Here is a 23,370-nt window from a genome sequence, read left to right as displayed (position 1 = left end):
GTTTAGGCTTAAAATTATCAAACTAACCCGTTTAACTAGAGATAAGGGTTTTAAGAGTACTTGAGTATTTTTTTTCTCTTGCCCTTTTACTTTGTCTTGGTTTCTAAGGCAGTTATTCCTACTTGAATGAATTCACTGTTTCAAAGTGGATTTTTTTTATTTGGTTTACTCAAGTGGCCTCCTGTTTTGTTTTGTGTTTTGTTAGGTTTTTCCTAATTTTCAGAGACTGCCTTTGGTAGTAGCAATGGGTAGTAGCCATAGGTCAGTGAAGATTTTGGACATCTGGAATAGGTCTGTCAGAGCCAGATAAGAAGGAATTTTGACAACTTGAATTGAAAGGAAGATTTGAAATTGTTACGATAAGGCTATCTTTGTTGTTATTGATCTATATAACAATTATTTAATCAGTAACCATTTTTTTGCTCTTAAAACCTGCGATGGATCCTGTTAAACACTTTACATAAATTATCTGAAGTTAAGTAACTTGCCCAAGATCGTATAGTTAATGAGTGGCAGAGCCAAGAATTGAGCCCAAGGCCAATTTCCTTTAAACACTATGCTTTGCTGCTGATTTATTTAAGCTCATTCTTGATGACTTCACAAAAGACTTGAATCATGATTAGAATGATATTTCTGCCTCTGCTTGAAAGCATTGGTTTTTGTTGTTGTTTGTTTGTTTGTTTGTTTTTGCTTGCTTGCTTGTTTTTTTTTAAAGGGTAGATAGGTTTGAGATATCACTAGAATCAGGAATTATGTATGAAATGAACCTTTAAATACTTGCTCTTTGGTTTTTGTCTATAATGTTCATTTTTTTCTCTCTTGCTATATTATTTATTAATTTAAAACCAAGGAAAGTTTATTATTGAAACATTGAAGTGAGTTGTTTCACATTGCTTAAAATATGCTACTTCATGGAAGAGGGGTTACTAAAGGGTTTTAAGCTAGGTTTGGGGGGTTTAGGTAGGGGATTTGATAGTTACTTTTCTATATTTTGCTCGCTCTTAAATATTTTTAGGTAGTAATACTTTTCAATGTGGCAGTAATATCCCATGTCCACAACACAATAAAATTCAACGATGTGCCAGTCTGAGGTCCTGGGGGAACCTCAACTTCTTGTGCACACAAAGTATGCTCTGTAAACCAAATGAGCACCATACCTTACATATAAGTACTAATACTTTCGAAAGGCATGTATCCTCTCACTAAGAGATATTTAATGCCTGACTACCATTTGAAGTTGTTTTTTTGTTTTTGTTTTTGTTTTTGTTTAAACATTTAGACCTTAAAAGACACTCTTATTACTTTTAAAGGTTGGGAATTATGGATTTGATATAACCAAAAGCCTGTAAAATTGCAGGTCAGTGATGGTTGTGCTATGTACTTTAAACTCGATCATTTTTTTTTTTAAGACTCTGACTTTCCCCTTCATATGTAAGAGAATTATGCTTTACTTTCCAGAAAACCCCCATAAGAATATCAATTATATAACTCCTTGGGATTCTGACTACTTTCCAGTCAAACAGAAAAGGTCAGCAACAAATAAGATGACGGTACAAAAGATGCCATTTGCCAGTGTGTGATGAATGCTAAATGACAGGTACAGATAACAAATGTCATAGATCATCTAGTCAAGAAGAGTACCATAGATGGCGTGGTCAAAAAAGATCCACAGGAAAGAGGAGCAAGGGTGGACTTTAAAAGGCAGGGTAGAATTTCACTAGGTGAAGGCTATGGTAGGGTTTTGGTGAGAAATTACTGTCCATGAAAATAATAATTTTGTTTTCTGTAGCATAATGGGAGATTGTTTATAACAGTGGTTCATAACATCTTTCCACTGGAAGGCATTTGAAGGCTACAATGTACTCTTACCAGTAACAGTACCAAGGGAACACCTCTCTAGGAAGTACGTTAGAATATTGCCAGGTTTGGGGGATGGAGAGGGTGATGGCAGTAGTGAAGAACATCATGTAGATTTTGACAACGCTCCCCCTGAACCCCACATGAAAATTACTGATTCACAGAAACATCCTTATACTGCTATTTTGAAGGTAGTAATGCTTAGAAAACTTGGCACTTGAAAAAAGACCTTAGAAATCATCATCATTCCCAACACTGGAAAGGAAAGCCTTCTTTGGGGAAGAGGTGTACATTTTTTAAAAATTTGAATTCGTCTATCATTTACTTTGCCAAATGCTAGAGTATAATCCTGTTATGGCTCTGTTTTAACTTTTAAATCTAATATATATATAGATAGAGCAGTTGATATCATGAGATATTATTATTTTGATTTAATTTTTGTAAATAACATTGTCTGGTTTTGGATTTTAGAGAATTTGTTCCAAAGTGTCTCAATACTTTTAGACTTGCTAATGCTATCACTTACTATTTGAAAAGACTTAGTGTAACTAGTCAAGATATTTTACAGCAAAGCGCTTTATTTCTTTTTTTACTTTACTTTTCTTAAATGTAAAATACGTGAGGGACCAGAGGGTAGGGAGGAATGGGGAAAGGGGAGATAGACAGAGTAAAAGGGGTCACATATGTGGTGACAGAAAGAAATCTATGGGAGGTGAACACACAGTGTAAATATATATATATATATGCCTTACTGTTAAAATGTACAGCTGAAACTTATTGGATTTGTTAACCAATGTCACCATAATAAATTAATTAATTAAAAAATATATGTGAGGGGTTGGGATAGATCATTTTAAGATCCATTTCAGTTTGAAAATGCTGTGCTTGTACTTCCAGGGAAGGTGAACTCACCAATTAATGGTTTTAGTTGGAAGATAGCCAAGAAACCTATGCTTGTACTATGTGAAGGTACTGGGAAAGGGTCTAACAGAAGGTCAAGACCATGAAAATCCTTGGCTCTGTAAATATGTGGCACTTGAGAAAAGGACATTGTCACTCCAGAAACTTGTCAGCTCCTAGAGTTTATTTCAGTTCTTCAGAAGCAAAGGGTCCTTGGCAAAGAACAATGGACAGATCCTTTTCAAAAACAATGAAATGAGCAAGGATAGCAGTTTTTCCTAAAGCAAACTGTAGAAGCATTGTGGCGTATTTTTCTAGGAATGGTACTTTCCATTCCTCTCTCAACTTTATTATGTTTAGTATATTAGTTCCTCAAATATTTCTCTGACCTCCATTTAGATTGTCTTTTCTGAGCAGCTTTATGTTTCCTTTCATTTGTTCACTTATTCATTCAGCAAATGTTTATTAAGCATTTATGTGCCAGGCCCTCTTCTAAGTGCTGGTAATTCTGCGGTAGACACAACAGACAGACCCTCCTGCCCTATCGGAGCTTATATTCTTGGAGGTAAATAGAAACAAACAAGTAAAGTATATGTTGTATGAGTGTAAATGTTGAGAAATATAGAGCAGGAAAGAAGATCGAAGGGCACGTTTGGGGGCTATAGCAAATTTGCAGAGCGGTCAGGTGAAGTCCTCACTGAGAAAGCGACATGTGAGCAAAGATTGAACATGTATGTGATGTCAGGGAGAAGATAATGGCAGGCAGAAAGAACAAGTGCACAGGCCCTGAGGCCCAAGTGTACTTGGCATGGATGAAACAGAATAAAGAATGGGTATTGGGAAGCCACTGGGTGACTGAACAGAAGTGGGACATGATCTGACATAGGATAAAAAGGATTATTTTGGCTGTCTTTTGACACTAGGCCATGGTGATGCATTAATCTTGGTGAAAGATAATGTATCTGGTAGAGATGGTGAAATTTGATTGGATTCTGGATATATTTGAATTATAGATAAATAGGATTTACTAACTGGGATGTGGGTGTATATGTAAGAGAGAAGTCAAACTTGACATCAAAGTCGGGAGTCTAAGCAAAAGTTTTCAGGAGAAACAAGTTTGGGGTGTCGGAGAGAATAGTTCAGTTTGAGGCATGTTAAGTTTGAAATGTCTATTAAGACATCTATTTTGGAGATCTTGAGGAAGAATTTGCTATGAGTCCAGAGATCGGTGCATAGTTATCGGCTAATGATCTAAATTTGAGAGTTGTCATTTTCTCCTTTTATTTTTAAAACTTGGCTGTAGTAAACTTTGCTATTATATACATTTATGCTTTGAAGGGGTTTAATTCATCTTGTAAAACCTTGAATTTATTTTAGCTTCTAAGGACACTTGGTCCCAAAGAAATGTTGTTCTCTATAGATAGAACAATTCGCTTTCAATCAAAATGTGAAAATAAAAATAGTGTTGTTACTGCCCTTTAAAAACATGTGTATGAATGTAAAATGGAATAGTTTGGCTGTTCCTAAAAAAGTTAATGTAGTTTAATGGTTAAAAATAGTAATATATAAGTTAGCATTATGACCCAGCAATTCTACTCTTAGGTGTATACTCAAGTGAAAACATATATTCACACAAAAAACTTGTACATCAATGTTCATAGGAGCATTATTCATAAGAGCCAAAAGGTAGAAACAGCCTAACTGCCTGTCACCTGATTAATGGATAGATAAATGTAGTATATTTGTGCAATGAAATAATGATAGTAAAAAGGAATAAAGTACTGATATATTCTACATGGGTGAAACTTGAAAACATTATGCTAAGTGAAAGATGCAGACACTAAAGGCTAAAGGCACATATTGTATATGTGTATATGAAGTGCATAGACTAGGTATATCCAGAGACTGAGAGCAGATTAGTGGTTGCCAAGGGCCAGGGGTAGGGAAAATAGAGAGTGACTGCTTAATCGGTAGTGGGTTTCCTCTGGGGTAATGAAGAAGTTCTAAAAGTAGATAATGTTGATAGCTGCACAACATTATGACTATATGAAAAACCACTGAATCGTGCAATTTAAAAGAGTGAATTTTGTCTTAATTTTTAAAAAAATCTACCAGGAAAAAAAGTGTGTGTCTGTACTCATATGTACACGAGAACAACTTATATGAACCTTATTTCTAAAATAGAACTGCTTTTGCCATAGAAAGTTGAGAAGGCAAGAAGTACTGCACTAAAGAGACAAAGTTAAGATACTTTGGTCATGTGGGTCGAAATCAAGAGGTAGTTTGTGATCTTGTCCTTGGTATGTCATGGATGAGTCATTAATCTTGTAAATAGCCAGTTTCATGGAGATGACCTAGAAAAGCAAAAGAAGTCTTTATGATTATCATTTCCATGGGTTTCAGAGAACAGGAACCAGTTTACAAATAAGTTTTTTAGGCCTTAAGTCAATAAAGATGGTTTAATTTTTTTCTTCATACCTATAATTTAAAGTTATGAAGAACTCAATTCCCAGTAATTTTTTTTCTAGCCAACACAAGATGGTATTTACCTTCTAAAAAACATAATTACCATCGAAGAGTTGTCTGTTGAAGAAGTACATGAATGGATTATCTTTAACTTTCCTATACCAGATAACCTAACATTATTTTTAATTAAAAAAGATATAATTCATATGCCATAAAAGTCACCCTCTAATTTTATTAGGAACCTATAGATATTTATATATTCCTTTATTAGAATAAAAACTTTTAGAGAATAGAGGTTCATATTATTTGAATGGTTTGTTATATTAGCATTTTAAGGGAAGCATGTGTGAATAAGACAAGAACTATAGTGGGGAAGAGAGACACTTATGTAACTGACACCAACACCAGCCTGAGAGTTATGCTATAGCAATAAGTTATGCTATAGCAATTAAAAGGAAGTGCAGGTGGGCACAGAGAGGGAAATGTTTATCCTACTGGGAAGACACAGTTCATGGAGGAGGATGGCATTTGAGTTGATCTTTAGAGGCGCTCTCAAATGTTGAAGAGGAGGATGAATTACCAGCCAACATGATAGAATATGCAAAGGCATGTAGGTCTGTGGGATGGATGTGATGGGAGGAGGTGGAGGGAAGGGAAGGTTGAGAGAACCGTGTCGTGAGGGCCCTGGTGCTATTTTGAGAAATTTGGATTTTATTCTGTGACACTTATTTAGCAGATGAGAGGCATAATCTGATGTGTCTGAGACTTGGTGTTGTGATAGAGTGTTGTCAAAGAGATAAGTTAGGAAGTATTTTAAAGATAAGCAGATGAACTAATGCACTGGCTTTGAGACTGGAAAGAGAAGAATGCGATATTTTGGAAGCAGAAATCCGTGCATCTTGCTGAACAATGCAGAGGTTGAAGGAACAATTTGATCACCGGGGTGGAAATTTAAAAGTCGCATTCTACTCCATTTCCGATACTGATTTGTGATGGAAAATAACACCTGTACTAATAAAAATTTGGTAGGTTCAGAAGTCTTGAAGGTATCTTTTCCTTACCGTACATAAAAGACTTTAGAAACTTGACTATTTCTTAATTTTCTTTAATTTTTATTGCTTCTCAACTCTTACCCAATTGTCTAATCTTTGGATTTGTTTTCATTTGTGTATTTGGAAATGGTTGAATAGTCAACAATTTGGCTAAAGAATAGTCTTTTTGTTTCCAAATGAAACTGCCTCCCTATGCTGTTTTGTGTTTCATTTTAAACTTTTGTGTAGTGGAATAATAAAAGAAAGAATTGAAGGCATTGAGCATTGCAGTGTCAAGTATTGTATGCTGTCATTACAGGAAGTCATTGTGCCATCTTGAAGTTTCCCCTTAATAACATTTGGTGGTTTAGCTTGAAACTTCAAAAGTAAACATGGTAACTGTGTATAAGAAACAATTAGAAATGTCAAAAGAATCACATGCAGAATCATTTGATTTTGCTGTGTAAATTTAGTGGAGAATCCAATCCAGTAAGACTTTTTGCATATTTGCATAATAAAACAACTAATGTAAGATTTGGCTGCCCTAATGTTTTTCATAGCTTATTTACAGGCACGATGGCCATTTTTGCTTGTTTGTTTGTAGCTCCCTTTAATAAGACATGTACCAAAGAGGGTGTTATAGTAGGACATAGTGATTTTATAAATAGGTGGAAGGAAGTACCACATTTGACAGAACTAGCTTCTAAAATATTGCGGTGTAAAATTTGCTTTTGTGCTTAAAATTTTAAGTATTAAATAATATTTAAAATAACATTTATTCAAAAGTAACTTAATAAAATTAAAAATACTTTATGGACATAAAATACAATTAAAAGTTTAAAAATCAGAAATGTAAAGAGCACTCTCAGTGAGTTTTTTAAAAGCAAGAATGATTTTATTGACTTGGTTTCTAAGGTAAACTTACTATTTGAGCCACTTTTTTATAAAATCAATTTCATTTTTAAGTATTTGAAATTAATTTTTGAGTAGGAAATATAAGGATATGGAACAAAATCCAAAAAGCACAAGAGTATAACAGTGAAAAGTAAGTTGTCACCCTATCCTTGAACCACTCAGCTCTCTTCCTTTCTTGTATATTATTCCAGAGATATTTTTCATTGTTTATTTTTAAATTCCTGTATCAAGACTTTGCCTCATACACCTGGTGGATAAATTGCTGCATAAGAAATATAGCTTTAGGCCCAGAACAACCTGGGGAAATAGCCAGCCCTGTCCTCCTAAGTATGGTTTCCAGCTCCATTATGTCTTTTTATTAAAGAGGATGTTTTTCTAGCTTCCCCTCCACTTAAGGCAGAGGTGTAGTAAGTGGGAGAAGGTAATTGTAATTGTCTTTCACTCATATCTTACCCTAGACATTGACATAACTCTTATGAAATGATGCATGCTTACAAAGCAAATTCCAGCTGAGAAGTGCTCCCAGAAAAACATCCTCTAGTAGGGAGGGCAAAGAAGGGTTCAGGAATGAGCGGCCTTCTCTGTGTTTGTGCATCTACCCTGTAATGCCAGCTAGTAAAAACTACTTTCAATCTTTTAGTATTGGGCATTATTTTGTTGACTCTGCCTTTGGCCACCCAACAAATCATAAGATTTTCTCCAAAACTTTGGGATTATGTGATGCTAAATTTACTGTTACTAGACTCAGTTTCTTATCTTTTTCATGGTATTTAGAATGTACTTACTGTGTGGAAACTATAAATAATAGTCTTATATTCTTTTTTGGAGGAGCGGGGAGTCCTTCTTTAAAAATTTACAATATATTTTTTTATTTTTGTACCAGTCATCTTTTATTGGGCATTATTCTCAATTAAGATAAGAAATAATTCAGTAATATTGAGTTCTTCAAAGAGTGGTGGCAGGCAAAGAAGGTCATGGTCAGGAATGCAAAGTGTGCTGTCCTCCTTGGGCCCTCTTCAGTGGTACTTGCATAGCCGCTTATGTTTGAGCTCCTTGTAGGAAAGGTAGTAGTTGAGAAGCATGTAAGCTGCCAGCACCATAGAAACAACAGCATGCTTCCCTTCTTCACGGTGACATACTTGTAATACTGGTAAGTAACCTCTTTGAAATACTCCAACAGTGCCTTTAGGGGTGAAATCTTGCATTAGTATTCTATTCACCTTAGCCCCTATTTTAACATCCACGAGTTTCTTCTTCACTGGTACAACCAATGCCATCTCAGAGTCCTGGGTGTTTACTGTCTTCCAGTATTTTTCTTTTCTTCTTTTTCCCAGTATTTTTCATTGTGGTAAAAACACATAACATTAAATTTACCATCTTAACCACTTTTAAATATGTAGTCACTGGTAATAAATACCTTCATAATGTTGTGTACCTATCACCACCATCCATTTCTAGAACTTTTCTCACCTTGTACACTGAAACTCCATCATTAAACAATAACTCCCTATTCCTCCCTCCTGTATTATTGGATCAGAAAAATTGTTTTAAGATCAAGGTTTTGGGTGATACAAAATCTGTTATTCTTGTACCTAATCAAGATTATAACTTGAAACTATACAGGTCTGTATTATGTAGTAAGGTTATGATTGACATTAAAGCCTCTGGAGTTGAGATCAGGGGCACAGAACCTGTAGCCTTCGACACATCTTTTAAAGTAAAGAGCCATATCCTCATAATTGGCAGGAACCTCACCCCTCAGCTGTGCAAATCTACGTTGTTGGGTCGGAGAGGAAGTTTGACAATTATGAGAGTTAGGAATCTGCAAAGTGGTGCTAGGCGACTTCTGCCTCCACCACCCAATAAAAAGGAAGTTTCCCCAGTAATAGATGTAGGGGCTCTCCAGGTTTGCAAATCTCTTTGGATGCTAAAATTCTTCCTTTGTGAATCATCTAGGCTTTCCGTTATGAGTGGAAGTGGAATTTTCTGTAAACTTTAAAGTTGGGAGAGGCAAATGGGAGTGAAAGATGGGGATGAAATCTAGACTCGTAGAACTTTAGAAACCCCCATCTCATTTTATGTATGAAGGGCCTGGTCCGATTAAATGAAGTGACATGTTCAAGATAATATGTCACTTGTGGCTGATCTAGACTCACAACTGTCGTTCCTGACTCTCAGTACTGTATTTTTTCTACTTTATCACATTACTAGCCATCTTAACCCATTCATGCAGTTGTGAGGTGGGAGAATTCACCAGACACTTGACCTTCCCTAGAACATGATTTAGACTGAGAGACCTCAGTCCCTTATGGATTTGAAGCTGCTTTTCAAGAAATAGTATCTTTTTGTTTTTGTTTCTTTAAATCTTTTATCGAATTAGGGAAAGTTTTGTGAAAAATTCTTTAAAAAATCTGGAACATAATGAACTTTCTTGTTACCTTGACAAAAAGCTATGCTGGTCCTCTGTATATTCCAGTTTAGCATGCTCACCACTGAAGCAAGTCATGTACATGGTAAATGTTTCTGACATGTTTAGGAATGTTAGATTGAAATTTCAAACTAGATGTATTTGGCTGCCTTAAGTTTTCCTTTTGGAAGAGAATATATTATTTTAAATGAGAAACAGTTCTACCTTCCAATGAAAAGGAACATTTTTAGGTCATTTGTTTGAGTAAAATAGACTATAGAACTTATGGCCTTAATTTTCCATTATTTTCAACTAAATGGGCCATTACATAAGGCACAGTGAAGGAAGAAATCTGTCATATTAGAAATGTTAGTGTTTTAATCTAATTTCTTTTTTTTATTAAGCTTATTGGGGTAACATTGGTTAATACAATTATATAATTTTCAAATGTACATTATAATTTGTCATCTATATATAATCTAATTTCGTGATGAAACTCATTTATCAAATAAGATTTTTAGCTATCAAGAATGTATTTTATTTATGTTGCATCATATCAAGGGCTTTAATTAGAATCTATCAGATTTGTTTTTATTTTTTTAATGTTTTGCTATGGTGTTTGGTTCATGACAATAGTTTTAGAAGGCAGTTCTCAAGATAGCATGGTATTTTCAAAATAAGGCCTTTTTAAATACATCCTATTATTATGGTAGGGATCTAAATAAAATATAATTGCTTTTGATCTTACTATGAGTATAAAAGATGTCTTTTGAATCTACTTTAAAATCAGTTTTAATGGGAATAGGTCCAAGATCAGGTACTTACTGGAGAACTTTGAATTCAGTGTTTTATTTATTAAGTTGATTTAAACTGTTTGGAGACTATGTTTCATGGCGACAGTTTATATTTGAAGCCTCGTAGGTCAGTTTTTATGAAAACCGTGTAACATTTAAGTTAATATCGATATTTTTTAAAAGCTTCTACTGGTGCTTTTTTCTAGATTTTGGTTTATAGAGAATAAAATGTCTATTAAATGGAAACTTTAATTACCTGAAATTTCTTGAGTCCTCTAATGTGGGAGGACCAAATGTTTAAGAACACAAGTGGATTTCAGGGCTGTATTGGAAGCAGTAACCTCCACGTGCATCCTGAAGTCAGTGCACATTGATACAGTATCTTCCGTAGTCTTATGTACTTAGAATCAGTATTCAGAATGAAAACCCTCATATCTTCTTTCAATTTTATTTTTTAACAACCATTGACATACAATATTATGTTAGTTTCAGGTGTATAACATAACGATTAGCCATGTATATGCCTTACTAAGACCCTAATATTGTGTACAAGTCTTAAGCAGTAAAGATAAATATGTCCATGAAAGTATATGAAACCAGAAGTTAGAGTGATGGCTTTTAAGATTGGGAGCGGGGAGAACATGGAAGAGAAGACTACATTTGTTTGGCTTATTACTATAAGAACTGACACCTATTTGTCATTTCTTATCAGAATAATTAATAACATGGGTTTCCCCAAGGTGTTTTTCTTTTGATCATCAACTATATTTTCTTTTAAGAGGTTTAATCATAAGGGTTTGGGCCTTGTGTTCAGGGATGACTTTGATAGAGGTGGATGGCTTTTGTACAAACAACCTGCATAGTTTGATTTGAAGTCTCATAGGAAGGCCCTAGACTACTACTGTCCCCTCCCCAAAAAGACATACGTAATTTTAAATTCTCTAGTAGCCACATTTCTAAAAAAAAGAAATGTGAGAAATTAATTTTAAAAATATATTTAACATGATTTAAAAATATTATCTTTCAACATGTAATCAATATTAATAAAATATCGATTTATTGAAATATTGAGTCAATGAAAAAATAATGAAATACTTCACTTTTTTATATGCCAACTCTTTGAAATCCTGTGTGTATTTTACATTATAGCACATATCAATTCAGACTAGTCACATTTCAAGTACTCAGTAGTCACATGTGACTAGTGGCTACCAAATTGGAGAGCATGTCTTAAAACATCTTTCTCTTTTGTCCCACATCAGTGTTGAGGAGTCTTCCACTAGATGTTTATTTTGGAGGACTAAAGTCTTGCCATTCCTACGTGTACTTTTCTATAATTCAATGGAAAATGAAACATTTCAGAGAGAATAAAAACATTAAACCATTCTCTATCATGATAGTTTTAATAATTTTTTTGCCTTTTTAATGTGATAACCAATAATTAATACTGCTAAAGAAATGAAAATGTTTTTGAATGAGAACTTTAGAGGGCAAATTCAGTTGGTTGTGCTTAAGTGAGGAGAGCTGAGCTAGAAAGGAAGAGTCAGCATTGAGTAGTCCAAATAAGACAGGTTTTGCTATCAGACTGACTTAGAATCCTATTGGCCCTGAGCAAGTTACTTAACTTCTCTGAGCCTTTTTACTTTATTTATATGTAGAACTGGGATAAAACTATCTCTTAAGTTGCTATGAAGATTAAATAAGATTACATATATCAAGTATGTCCTATGTATTCGGTACATATGACGTGCTCAGAAAATATGTGTTGAATAAATAAATGATTGTTGTTTATTTACCCCTTCCACTCCCAAATCCCTGCTTCTGAGAAAGGAAGGGGAAGGAGGCATGCCTAAAATGAATGTTGAAATATAATAAGACAGCCCATTTACTGTATTGACTAGGATTCAGTGTTTGTCCAGAATAAAGTAGTCCCTAAGCATTGCGGTTAATTGGGATTTTAATTTAGCACCGTTATCTGAAAGGTTCACAAAGTAATGATATGAAACAGTTCATACTCTGCATTGTTTACATATTAAGAGATTAATTTTACCAATTTTATTTCAGTATGCTTATTCCATTAATCAGTAAAAATAGCATCTGCAAATGTTTCTAAATTTGTTTCAATTATTTAAGTGAAAAAATCTCAGTTACTAAAGATAATTCTTTTCATCTTTTCCTAGATGGGATAAAATGCGTCATTTTTCCATTTCTTTAAAAGTTTTATCACAGGGGCTATTAAATTTGGAATTTAAACATGTTTTGCATCTACTTTGGAAGGCTAGCCTACTAAGTGATAGTATACTGATGATTGTAAACTTCTGTGGTAATTGGAACTAAAGAAAACTTTTCTAAATGGAAGAAAAACTACCACTTTGTGACTTAACTTTACATTATAATGCAAAATACCTTTTGTTCTTATTCATGCATTAACATCATTTGTATTTTTAGATAGAATGGGGACTTATTATGACATTAGCTATATGGCGTGATGGTGTGTGTTCTGAATCTATTTTGGAGGAGGGAGTTTTCAATCATACACATATATTTGATTTGCTATGCATTTTGAGAAGTTTACTTGAAAATTTGAGACATCATTGAAATGGGAAAGCTTGGAGTTCTGAATAGATGATTAGATTAGATATGAACTTTTCAAAACTTTATACTCATGCAGTGTGTAGGCTGCATGTAATGCTCTTGGAAATCGGTCACATTTGAAAGTCTAGTTCTTTGCCAACAGCATCTGGTTGCACTTTACATTATATACTTTGAAAGTACTTTTTGAATTGCAAAAAAAACCCAAACCATATGACATAGACTTTTCTTACCTGATTGAACGTTGTTTACAGTTGCAGTTGAACTTTAACAAACAACATAGCCAAAAGCATAATTGTCCAAATGCATGGATTATCATGACACCTCAGAGATAAAGGATTCTTATAATTTTCAGCTTTCTGAAATTGTCCAGACTTTTACCTTATGCTAGTAACCCCTCTCAGAGGTCTTATTATTAAACACTGTAGAATTTCGAAGGTCCTGACCTGATTGGAATACATCCTACTAAGGGGCAATCAAGAAATGGTGTTGACCGATGTGATTGGCAGCTCCCTGCTGCTCTTACTGTATATATTTTTGTCATAGCTGACTGTGAGCTTTGGATATATAGGTATGACTATAGTATTCTAGGGCTTAGCAACCTCAAGAAGATTTGTGAGATGAATTTAAGTGGCATGGATCTAAACTAAACTGTGAACCAGGCAAATACATCTTTGGTTTTCTTAAGAAATCCTTCTCAGCACCTCCTTTTTAGCTTTCCTTTGCTTTATTTCCTCTTGACTTTCTAGGTGGCTAACTGGTCTCAGATAATTCCTGTCGAAATGTTAGCTGATAATTTCACTGCTTTTTCAGAGACTTTTGTATTTTAAAAGTAAGATCTTTTAATAACAAGGCTTTTAAGGTCCCTAGCAGAACTGTGGAATAACAAATATTAGGGTAGATTCTTTGGACTTAGAACAGGTTTGGTGCCAGGATTGTAGAGCCCAATTGTCCAATACAGTAGCCACTAGCTACTGTAGCTCTTGGCCACTCAAAATATAGCTAGACTTAATTGAGATGTGCTAAGTGTAAAATACATACTAGATTTTTAAGACTTAGTATGAGAAAAAGAATGTAAAATAACTCAATGTTTTATATTTATTACAGGTTGAAATGGTGATATTTTGGGTTAAATAAAATATATTAAAATAATTTCACCTGTTTCTTTTTACTTTTTTAATGTGGCTACTAGAAAATGAAAAAGCATTTTTGGCTTGTGTTTTATTTCTCTTGTACAATGGTGTTATAAAGACAAGAGTTTATGTTGTGGTCTTACTATTGGGCGTTTGCAGAGGTTTGGGAAAATGCTCCCTTGGATGCCTTAGCCACAGTGAGTCCAGCTGACTTGGCTGGGCCATGTTGTACTACAGGGCTGTTTTAAGAGCTATTGCCAGCAAGCTCTAACTCTCCTAATTCATGAGGTATTTTTTTTAAAATTACTCCACCCACCACCTCTAATTGTCACTAACTTCTGACCAGCTTCTTCTTTGAAGACAGGTGATTGAGAAAATTAAATTTATAGCTACTATTTATTGGGCATCTACCATGTATCAGATACTGTGCCAAGTACTTTAAGTAAAATCTTGAATACTCACATAAAATATTGAATCCTCAAACAGTTCTGCAAGATTGATAGAAGATAAAGAAAGAGATTCAGATATATCGTGATTTTTGCCCCAGGTCAGCTAGTAAGTGGCAGAATCAGGATTCCAACCCAAGTATGATTCTAGAGGCATTGTTCCTTCTGCTATATTATGCTCTCCTCCTGTTTTCCAGTAACTGTGTGTGTCCTTTAGCACAAAGCAGAGTGCTATATATGAAGGGGTCTCTTGCCAAATGGTGTTGACTGATCGTTGAGTTGTTTTCCTTTGTCTTGGTGAATGACTTCAGTACCCCTCAGTCCAGGCCACACTGTTCCCCTCTCTGGTACCTAGTGAGTGGCCCATTAGTGAAGAGACTTTTTGACAGCCTGTTGAACAGGATAGATCATCTAAAACCTTCATGTGAAAGAGTATCTTTTCCACCTTGAAACTCAGAGTATGTTTCAGATACCTTCAGGAAGAAATACAAGAAGGATCTCCTTCTCCAAATGCCAGGAATATCACATCTTAGATTTCAGAGACCGGCCATAGAAGGAAAGGGCTTTTTATAGACAAAGAGGGTTGAAGTAAAATAATGGGATAGAATAAGCATGTTGAGCTGGATAAGTCTTGTATAATCCTAGGTCATCTCTTAATGGCTGTGTCCTTGACATTATTGCATTAAGACTAAGAGGAAAGAGAAGTAGTCCATGTGTTGGCATGCTGGTCTGTAAATTAGAGTAAATGTAATCACAATTCATGAGTGCTCTGGGAAGTTGGATGCTGCATTTACTCACTACTGCCTTTACTTAGAGTCAAGCAGGTGGTGGCGACTGGAACGATAAGGAGAGAAAGAAAAAGGTTCAAAGAGTAAAGCTAGAATGGAGGTGGGCCGCAGGGAGATTTGGGCAAGTTCAGACTGTAAAGCTCTTTTTATACATATATATGCACATTATATTTATAATAATAAACGCTATGTAAACTGTAAAATACTGTTATTTAATGGAAGAAACTGTGATGTACTAGACAGAAAATAAAACTCCTGACTAGGCAGTATGGATTCAGTTTTCCCAGCCCTACTGTTACCCTAACCAGGTAACCTTAGGAAATTATAGAATCAAAGATCGTAATTGTCTTTCTCCATATCTGGCCTTCCTTCATGGTCTAATAAGATTGTGATGACTTTGAAACACTTTGTGTGTGCCTCTGTGCTGTATACATGCTGCTGCTGTTTTTAATACAATTAATTATTTACTCGTCACCTGGAGTATTGCCTATATGAAACTTCATTGCGAGGGAAAAATGTATACCTAAGAGCACTCACTCACATTATAATTAAAGGAAGTTAGAGTTAAATTAAACGGCCAGCATAAATAGGGCTAATTTGGCTCTCATCCCTAGGCTTTATAAACGGGACAGTGGCAGCCTTGTGGATGAAGGAAATGTGGACCCAAGTACTTGTTTAATTTAATCTTTCATCCCTTTAACCCCTTTTAAAACTTGACTTTTGTAAGTTGATTATATAATGCATGAGCACGAAAGCACACAGATGGTGTTTCTCTTTTAAGTGAAAAGCCCTATTGAATAGCTATTTTTTACAAAAAGATTTGATATATTCATAGCAATAAACCTGGTTTGCATTTCTTTGAGGCTCATGGTCTTCAACTTCCGACCTGGTAAAGGGTTGCTATAACTACCAGATGTCAGTCTTTCTTAATCCAGAGTTAGATGCCAACAGAATAGATGTAAGCAGAATTAAGCACAGAATTTGAAGTATTATTTAAACTGCTCATTTATCAAATTTAGTATAAAGAAGACACGTTGAATATATTCACTTTACAATTGTTTGGGTCTCAGTGCAGTCCCAGAATGCATTTTTAATTTGCGTTCCATGTTAAATTCCGGGTACAGGGAGATTTTGCCAAGTGCCAGTTTGAAATTTACTTGGGATTCATCCAGCTGGCAGATCAGTTTTACTAATCAGATGAGTCCATTTCTGGGGAATAGAATTTCATAGGAGCAGTGTTCTTATTTTTATAGTAACTATACTTCAACTTTTAATTTAGAATTCTCATGGGCTTTATTAAAATGCATATAGTATAAACATTGTAATATATATAGTGCAAATACTTCATGCATTTTCATACATAATAAGTAACAGACACAATAAGTTCAGCGTGCTGTACTCATTTGTTTTTCATTTCTATATTGAGTTCCTGGGATCACAACTTGCTTCCTCCATAATCGCTATGAACAAGAAAGATACTGAAGTGGAGATGGGTTAAACCTGATAACTCTAGCCAACTAACTGTGTAGAATAAACTGTAATACTCTGAGGTTAGCAGGCAGGTAGTCAAAGACCACTTGGCACAAATGAGGAAGAATTCAGACCTCACAGGTGGGGATTAGACCTAAAGAACTAATATGGGTCCTTTGTAACCTGAAGATTAACCCTGTGTAAGTGTAATACATTGTCATTTTCACATTAGAAACCTCATGCCCCAGCATAGCATTTCCCATAGTATGTTTTGCAGATCATTAGTTCTAAGAGATTTCTCAAGAAAAGCAATTCCAAATACGTTTGGGAAACTACTTTCTGCACTCTTTCTCATAATGTACATTAGCATAGCAAAGATTGAGAAGTATTGCCAAGGACCAGGTTTACCTTTAAAAAAAAATTCAATGTATCTCAAATTAAATATGTCACATAGACCAAGGCAATCAGTCTCTCTAGTAAGATGTATTAATAACCTATGAAACTCTTGTTTCTTAGAATACACTTGGGGAATCAATGCCCTTAAAAAATATTAGCAGATCTCAGAGTTTATTTTTGTGATTACTTTTTTTTAATCACAAATAAAATTATATTTGGCAGTTACAGATATCTCAGCCTGGAGGATATAATGCTCATGTTTAAAATTTTTCTTTTAAAATCTGTATTATAAGTCAGTTTTCCATAGAAATGTTCATTTCTGTGGAGTATGTCTTTAAATTTATATTGATATTATCTTTGGGGGGCATTTTGTGGTTTTTGTAAATATAATTTTCCTTATTTAAAAATTTACACTTACTATGGATAGGCTAGAAATTTTTTAACAAGCTATTTTCTAATTTAAATTATATATTTTCCAAGAATAAAATAAAACATAATTGTTTTAAATTCAACTGTTAGGTAAAGAGACGTTTTAGTAGCAGTTTACCTAATCTGTAATTGTTTTCATTTGAACTGGAAAGAAGACCAGAGATTTCAATAACCCAAGATACTGTCATAATTAATTCTATTTCGAGACTGTCAACTTAGTAACACTCTAAGCATAAACAAATTACTTATCTATACCGAAGCCTACTATTTATATTCTCTAACTTGAATATACATCAAGGATTTTAAACATTTCTTTGCTTTCCATGAATTCTTTAAATGTGACATCTGAGAATGGTTTTTAAAATGTTACAGCTAAATGTGGATCTTGAATCATCCCCAGGTTGGAAAACTGGAAAGTTATGTCATATTGTGAGTAATAGAAAATACTAAATATATTCAAGCTTCTAAGTTTGAGCCAGAGCATAAATTAAATTAAATCAAAAAAGCTTAACCAGCCATGTTTCAGGTTTTGGGACATGTAATGTATAAATGTAACTTCTTACTGGAAAAGAAATAGTTCTTTTACCATTAACCACCAGACCAAACCATGAGACAATGTTTTATTTTCAGTTGTATTTGGAAGAGCATGTATCTGTTAGCTTTGGCTTGCCTTTTACTGAATAACTAAAAATGGCCTGTTTAATGCTAAGTAGTATTTATGACTAGGCCATCAAAACCCAGATGGAGTTGAGGTGGGGATTCTTCATACTAAACTATAAAATGAACATTTTTTCCTTAGTGTTATATTAGACAGTACTATATCCTTAAACTTGCTCTTTTATGGAACATAACATCATCTTCTGGAACATATGGATCATCTATGGTTTCCTTTTTTTAACGGGTAATAACTCTTCTATTCCTTTTCCATCCCCATTCCCCAACCCCACCCCATCAGCATTGGAATTCTTTATACTTCCTCTAAGTTTTGATATTTCTCATGTGAACATCTTCATTTATAGTTTAGAAATTACACCTTCCTTTTAAAAGTTGTCACATTTAAATTTTTAGATACAGGCATACGTCAGAGGTGTTGCAGGTTCCGTTCCAGACCACTGCAGTAAAGCGAGTTGTACTCTGTTTTTGCCGGCAGAGAGGCCTACCATCAATTTATTTAAAAAAAAATCTGTAAAGCGTAATAAAACTTGATATGCCTGTAGATGTTTCCCACTTTGTGGAGTACTGTCATATATATGATCTTCTAAATTCAAATTGGCTTTTTAAGGTATGAGAGTATTCCATAGAGGGATAGACAGATCATTGCCTAGAAATGGAAAGTAGTGTCGTGACTAGCCTGCTGGAGTTAGAAGTTAGGTGAGGAAAAACAGACTATCCCTCTTCGAGCAACTATTGCTTTAGCCACAAACAATACAGACTCTTTCTGTTATTTGACTTCCTACCTGGGCTATCGTGTTCTTTGCTTTCCAGAAGTGACCTAGTACTGAACTCTAAGGACGAGCAGGTGGGTTTTCTGGGGGATGGAGAGTTACGGAAACATCAGGTGCATCATAAAGAAAGAAAATGCTTGTTGGAAAAAAGAATTTTCAGAGACGTTAGGGGTTGTATAGTTGAGCTTTCTCATTTTGCGCAGTAAGAAATGAAACATTTCCTGGACTTGCCCAAGGTCATAGAGCTAGTCCGTCACAGGTCAGTGGACACCGTTTCCATCTTGTCTCAAGGTTTATGCTGCTCTTTGACACCGGCACACAGGGAAGTTTTGTGGCACCCTCAGGTGATAACTAGCCACAGAGTTCAGCTTCTTCAGAAATTAATAGCATATAATATTTAGTTTTTAAATGATAATGTTTTTGTTTTCAGTGATTTAAAAATTTATGAAATTCAAAGAAATTGACATAATAACATACTGTGTGCATGTGTGTGTTCAGCACTATTTTTTAAAATAATTTCTTTCTGACTGTAAAATAATACAAGCTCATTGTAAAATGTTTAGAAAATATAGATACGTTAGTAAATAAAAACCAGCAATAAACCACCTAGAGATAGCCTGTTATCGTTGGGTAAGCTATCTGTGCTTATAAAAACATCTCCAAAATTCAGTGACTCAATGCAGCGATTTACTTTTCATTATTTTCAGTTCAGTGTGGATTGGGAGTGAGAGGGTTTGTCCTGAGACCCAGACTCATTCATCCAGTGGCTTCATCCCCCAGGCCTTCGAATCCTGCATTTTTACAGCAGCCAGTAAGTGAGGGAAGAGAGAGACCATGAAGGAATCCATGGTAGTTTTTAAGAACTAGCACCCGACCTGGGACAGCAGTGTAAAAACAATTTTGTGTCTTGTTGTATTAAAACATTTATTTATCATTTGCCCCTAGTCATGAAGTGTTATTGGAATACTATGCGGCCCTTACGACTGTCTTATTAACTATATTGTTTTTAAACATATGTGCAAGATAGCTTTTGTGCTCTAGCTGCTCTTTAAAAACTCATTCTCTTTATGCCCTCTTTCTGAAGGTTTGTGTGTATGTTAAAATGCTTTGTATTCCTTAACTCAGTTCTACTCCAAAGAATTTACCAACAATGCAAATGTAAAAAGTTATATGCATAAGGATGCAGATTATATCTATAAAATAGTAAAAAACCTGAACATGTTTGAAAAGGCCTGGTCAAATAAATTTTGGTTACTACATACGACATTGAAATACAATGCAGCTATTAACAATGATGGTTTTTAGTTGCTTAGAAGGATGTCACAAGTGAGACAAGTAGGTTATAGAGTAGCATGTGTAGCAGGTAAAATTGAATATATGAATGCATGTGTGTATGTGAAGGGATTGGTATCTTTATGTCTGTATGAGGATGTTCACCAGAATGTTAACAGTGATTGTCTGAGTTAGATTCTTGGTGATTTTTTTAAGTTTTCAAAAATGTTTTAGTAGTTTTTAATTTTAACTGTGAATTATTTTTATAAAAATCAATAAACTTAGTGAAATTATTAGAATATAAAATGTGTTCTGTTTATTTACATACTGATTTATTTAGATTTTCTCTGTTGTATGTTTTCAGCCTCAAAGTTATACATTCTTCTAATTATTATGGGACAAAATTATAAAGTCACATTTGACCTGTAGAGAAAGTCCCAGTGTACTGAGAGCTCCAGGTTCTGTATGTCATGATCTTTTGCCAGTGAAGAGCAAGCTTAAATGCTGAACTTCAGACATCGGAACTATGTTCATTTAGGGACTGTGAGCCTTATTTTATAGTATATTCTTGGGCTATTGCTATATTCTCTTACTGAACCATTTCTTACAGTTACTGTCATGGGTTCCTTCTATTTATTTACTACTGGATCCAAACCTGTCCATTATATATTTTCTTAGAAAATGGACTTGGTCTGTAATCATAGGTAAAATGTGCATACAGGACCTGAAGTAACTCCAGGAGCCCATAGTCATAGCCCTTCCCTCGGCTACCTCCCTTCTTTTCCTTTCCCCAGCCCTTCCTCACCTTTCACAGGTAACAGGTACCCAAATAACTTTTTATGATTCTGTTTTTTAGTGTTTAGGCTTTTTTCTTTGAAAGTTAGTATCTTACTCAAGTTCGAGAAATGCTGCTTTAAGGAATTTCTAGGGATATGTGTTTGATGGGGGAAGAATTTCTGTACTCATTATTTATAAGAGAAAAGCTTGCATGAGCACTGTCTAATGTTAAAATAAGTAAAACCCAAAACACTATATTAATTATTGCTGTGTAACAAATTACCCCAAAACTTAGCAGTTGAAGACAATAAACATTATTTCACAATTTCTGTGGATTGGGAATCCAAGAACAGCTTGGCTGGGTGGTTCTGGCTCAGGATCTTCCTCAAGGTTGCAGTCAAGCTACTGGCTGGGGATTCAGTCATCCGAAGGCTTGACTGGGGTTGGAAAATCTGCTTCCAAGCTCACACACTTGTTGTTGATGTACCTTAGTTCCTCACGAGCTGGAAAGCCTCAGTTCTTTGCCACATAAGCCTTGCCACAGGGCTGTCTGAGTGCCCTTAAGACCTGACAGCTGACTTCCCCCAGAACAAATGAGTAGGTTGTGTGTATATGTCTGTGTGTGGGGTGGGGGTGGGGGGTAGATTTGTCAGAGGGAGGGAGGTAGAGAGAGAGAGGGAGGGAAGGAGAGAGAAAGGGAGAGAGAGAGGATCCAAGATGGAAACCACAGTCTTTTTATAACCTAATCTTGCAAAGATATCATCACTTTTATCATAATGCTTTTGCTTTCTCTCAGACCAGTCATGATACAGTGTGAGAGGGGACTGTACAGGAGTGCGAATACCAGGAAGGTGGAGACATGGGGCATCTTAGAGGCTGCTTTCCATAAACATCAATGCTGCTTTTAGATCACTCATTAGGGAAGTTAATTTTTTCACAGATTTCCAATTTGTATCTTATAATAAGATGTTAGACATTGCCAGAGATGCTTGAGTGAAGTTTGGGTGAGAATATACTCAGTGGAAAATGTGATGCGGCTCTTTTCTCAACCTAGTGAAGAAAGATTATGTAAAGCTTTTGCCAAGATTGAGAGGTGATTAATGGACCAGCTTAACTGAAACATGATTGAACAAACTGACACTGGCAGGATTACACAGCACACTTTAACCAATTATTATTATATGTATACTTGTGCAGTAATTTTTTAATGGTTATCCATAATTAGGAGCAGTTAATTGCAAATTTAACTACTCATTATTCCATCGCCATGTAAAGCAAATAGTTTTATAGCAAAGATTATATCATGGAGAAATTTATATACCATGTTAAGGAATTTGAACTTTATTCTTTGGGAAATGGGGAGTTATTGAAGGATTTATAGGAAGTGGAGTGATGTGGTCAGATTTTGTTTTTAAAATCTCATTTGGCAACAGTATTAAAAGGAGATTGAGGGGTGAAGTGTTGAAAACAAAAAGATTTTTATAATATTCCAGGAGAGAGAAAACGAGGGCCTGAAGTAAATTAATAATCTCAGGGATGCAGTGGAAGAGGCTGGCCTAAGAGGAAAAATGGTAAAATCAGAAGGAATTGGTTACTACTTGGATGTGGGAGGTGAAAATCAGGCTAAGGAATCTCGTAGGTTTCTGGCATGGAGGAGGAAAACTGGGACAAAGAGCTCTATCTCTGTAGGAGAATGTGTGGGTAATGCGAGTTTTGTAGTTCAACATTTGAAGGTTGAGAGACTTGGACAGCAGTGGGAGGTATAAAGTGAGCAGTTGGATATACAGATCTGGAGCACAAGCATGAAGTTTGACAGGACTGGAAATACAGATTTGTGGATTCTGAGAGGAGAGATGATCGTTGGAGTTGCGGGAGACAGGCGAGGTCATCCAGTGAATGTGCTGAGTAAGAGAGTATGCCAAGAACAGAACTTCGTTGAATATGAAGGTACTATAAAATCATTCTTATAGCCACAATTGTAGTAAGAAAATGCCACTGTAGGGATCCCTTCGAATCCCAGGTTACATTGATTGAAATAACAGGATTCCTGTGTGACTTCGAACAAATTACTGAAAATCTCTGAGCCTAGTTTCTTCATCTGTAAAATGAGAGGATTGGTTCAAATCAGCGGTTGTTTCTCAATCTTTTTTCTGCTAGATTTTGTGTAACGGGATGTTCTCATGCACATTTCCAGAGGTGCATTCAGAATTTCATTGCTCTGGCTCATTATCATACAAGAAATGTTAAGTAAA

At 35.1% G+C, this 23,370-nt stretch overlaps 1 protein-coding gene and 1 pseudogene across 4 annotated transcripts in view; one reads left to right on the top strand and one right to left on the bottom strand.

Annotated features, from left to right (window-relative positions):
- Positions 1–23,370, top strand: part of ADD3 (adducin 3) — a 112,686-nt gene that overhangs the window by 9,254 nt on the left and 80,062 nt on the right. The gene's annotated exons all lie outside the window — the stretch shown is intronic.
- Positions 8,186–8,446, bottom strand: LOC102884189 (annotated as a pseudogene).

Source organism: Pteropus alecto, unplaced genomic scaffold, assembly GCF_000325575.1.
Source record: "Pteropus alecto unplaced genomic scaffold, ASM32557v1 scaffold177, whole genome shotgun sequence".
NCBI classification, from domain to species: Eukaryota; Metazoa; Chordata; class Mammalia; order Chiroptera; family Pteropodidae; genus Pteropus; species Pteropus alecto.
This window is presented reverse-complemented; position numbering and strand designations above follow the sequence as displayed.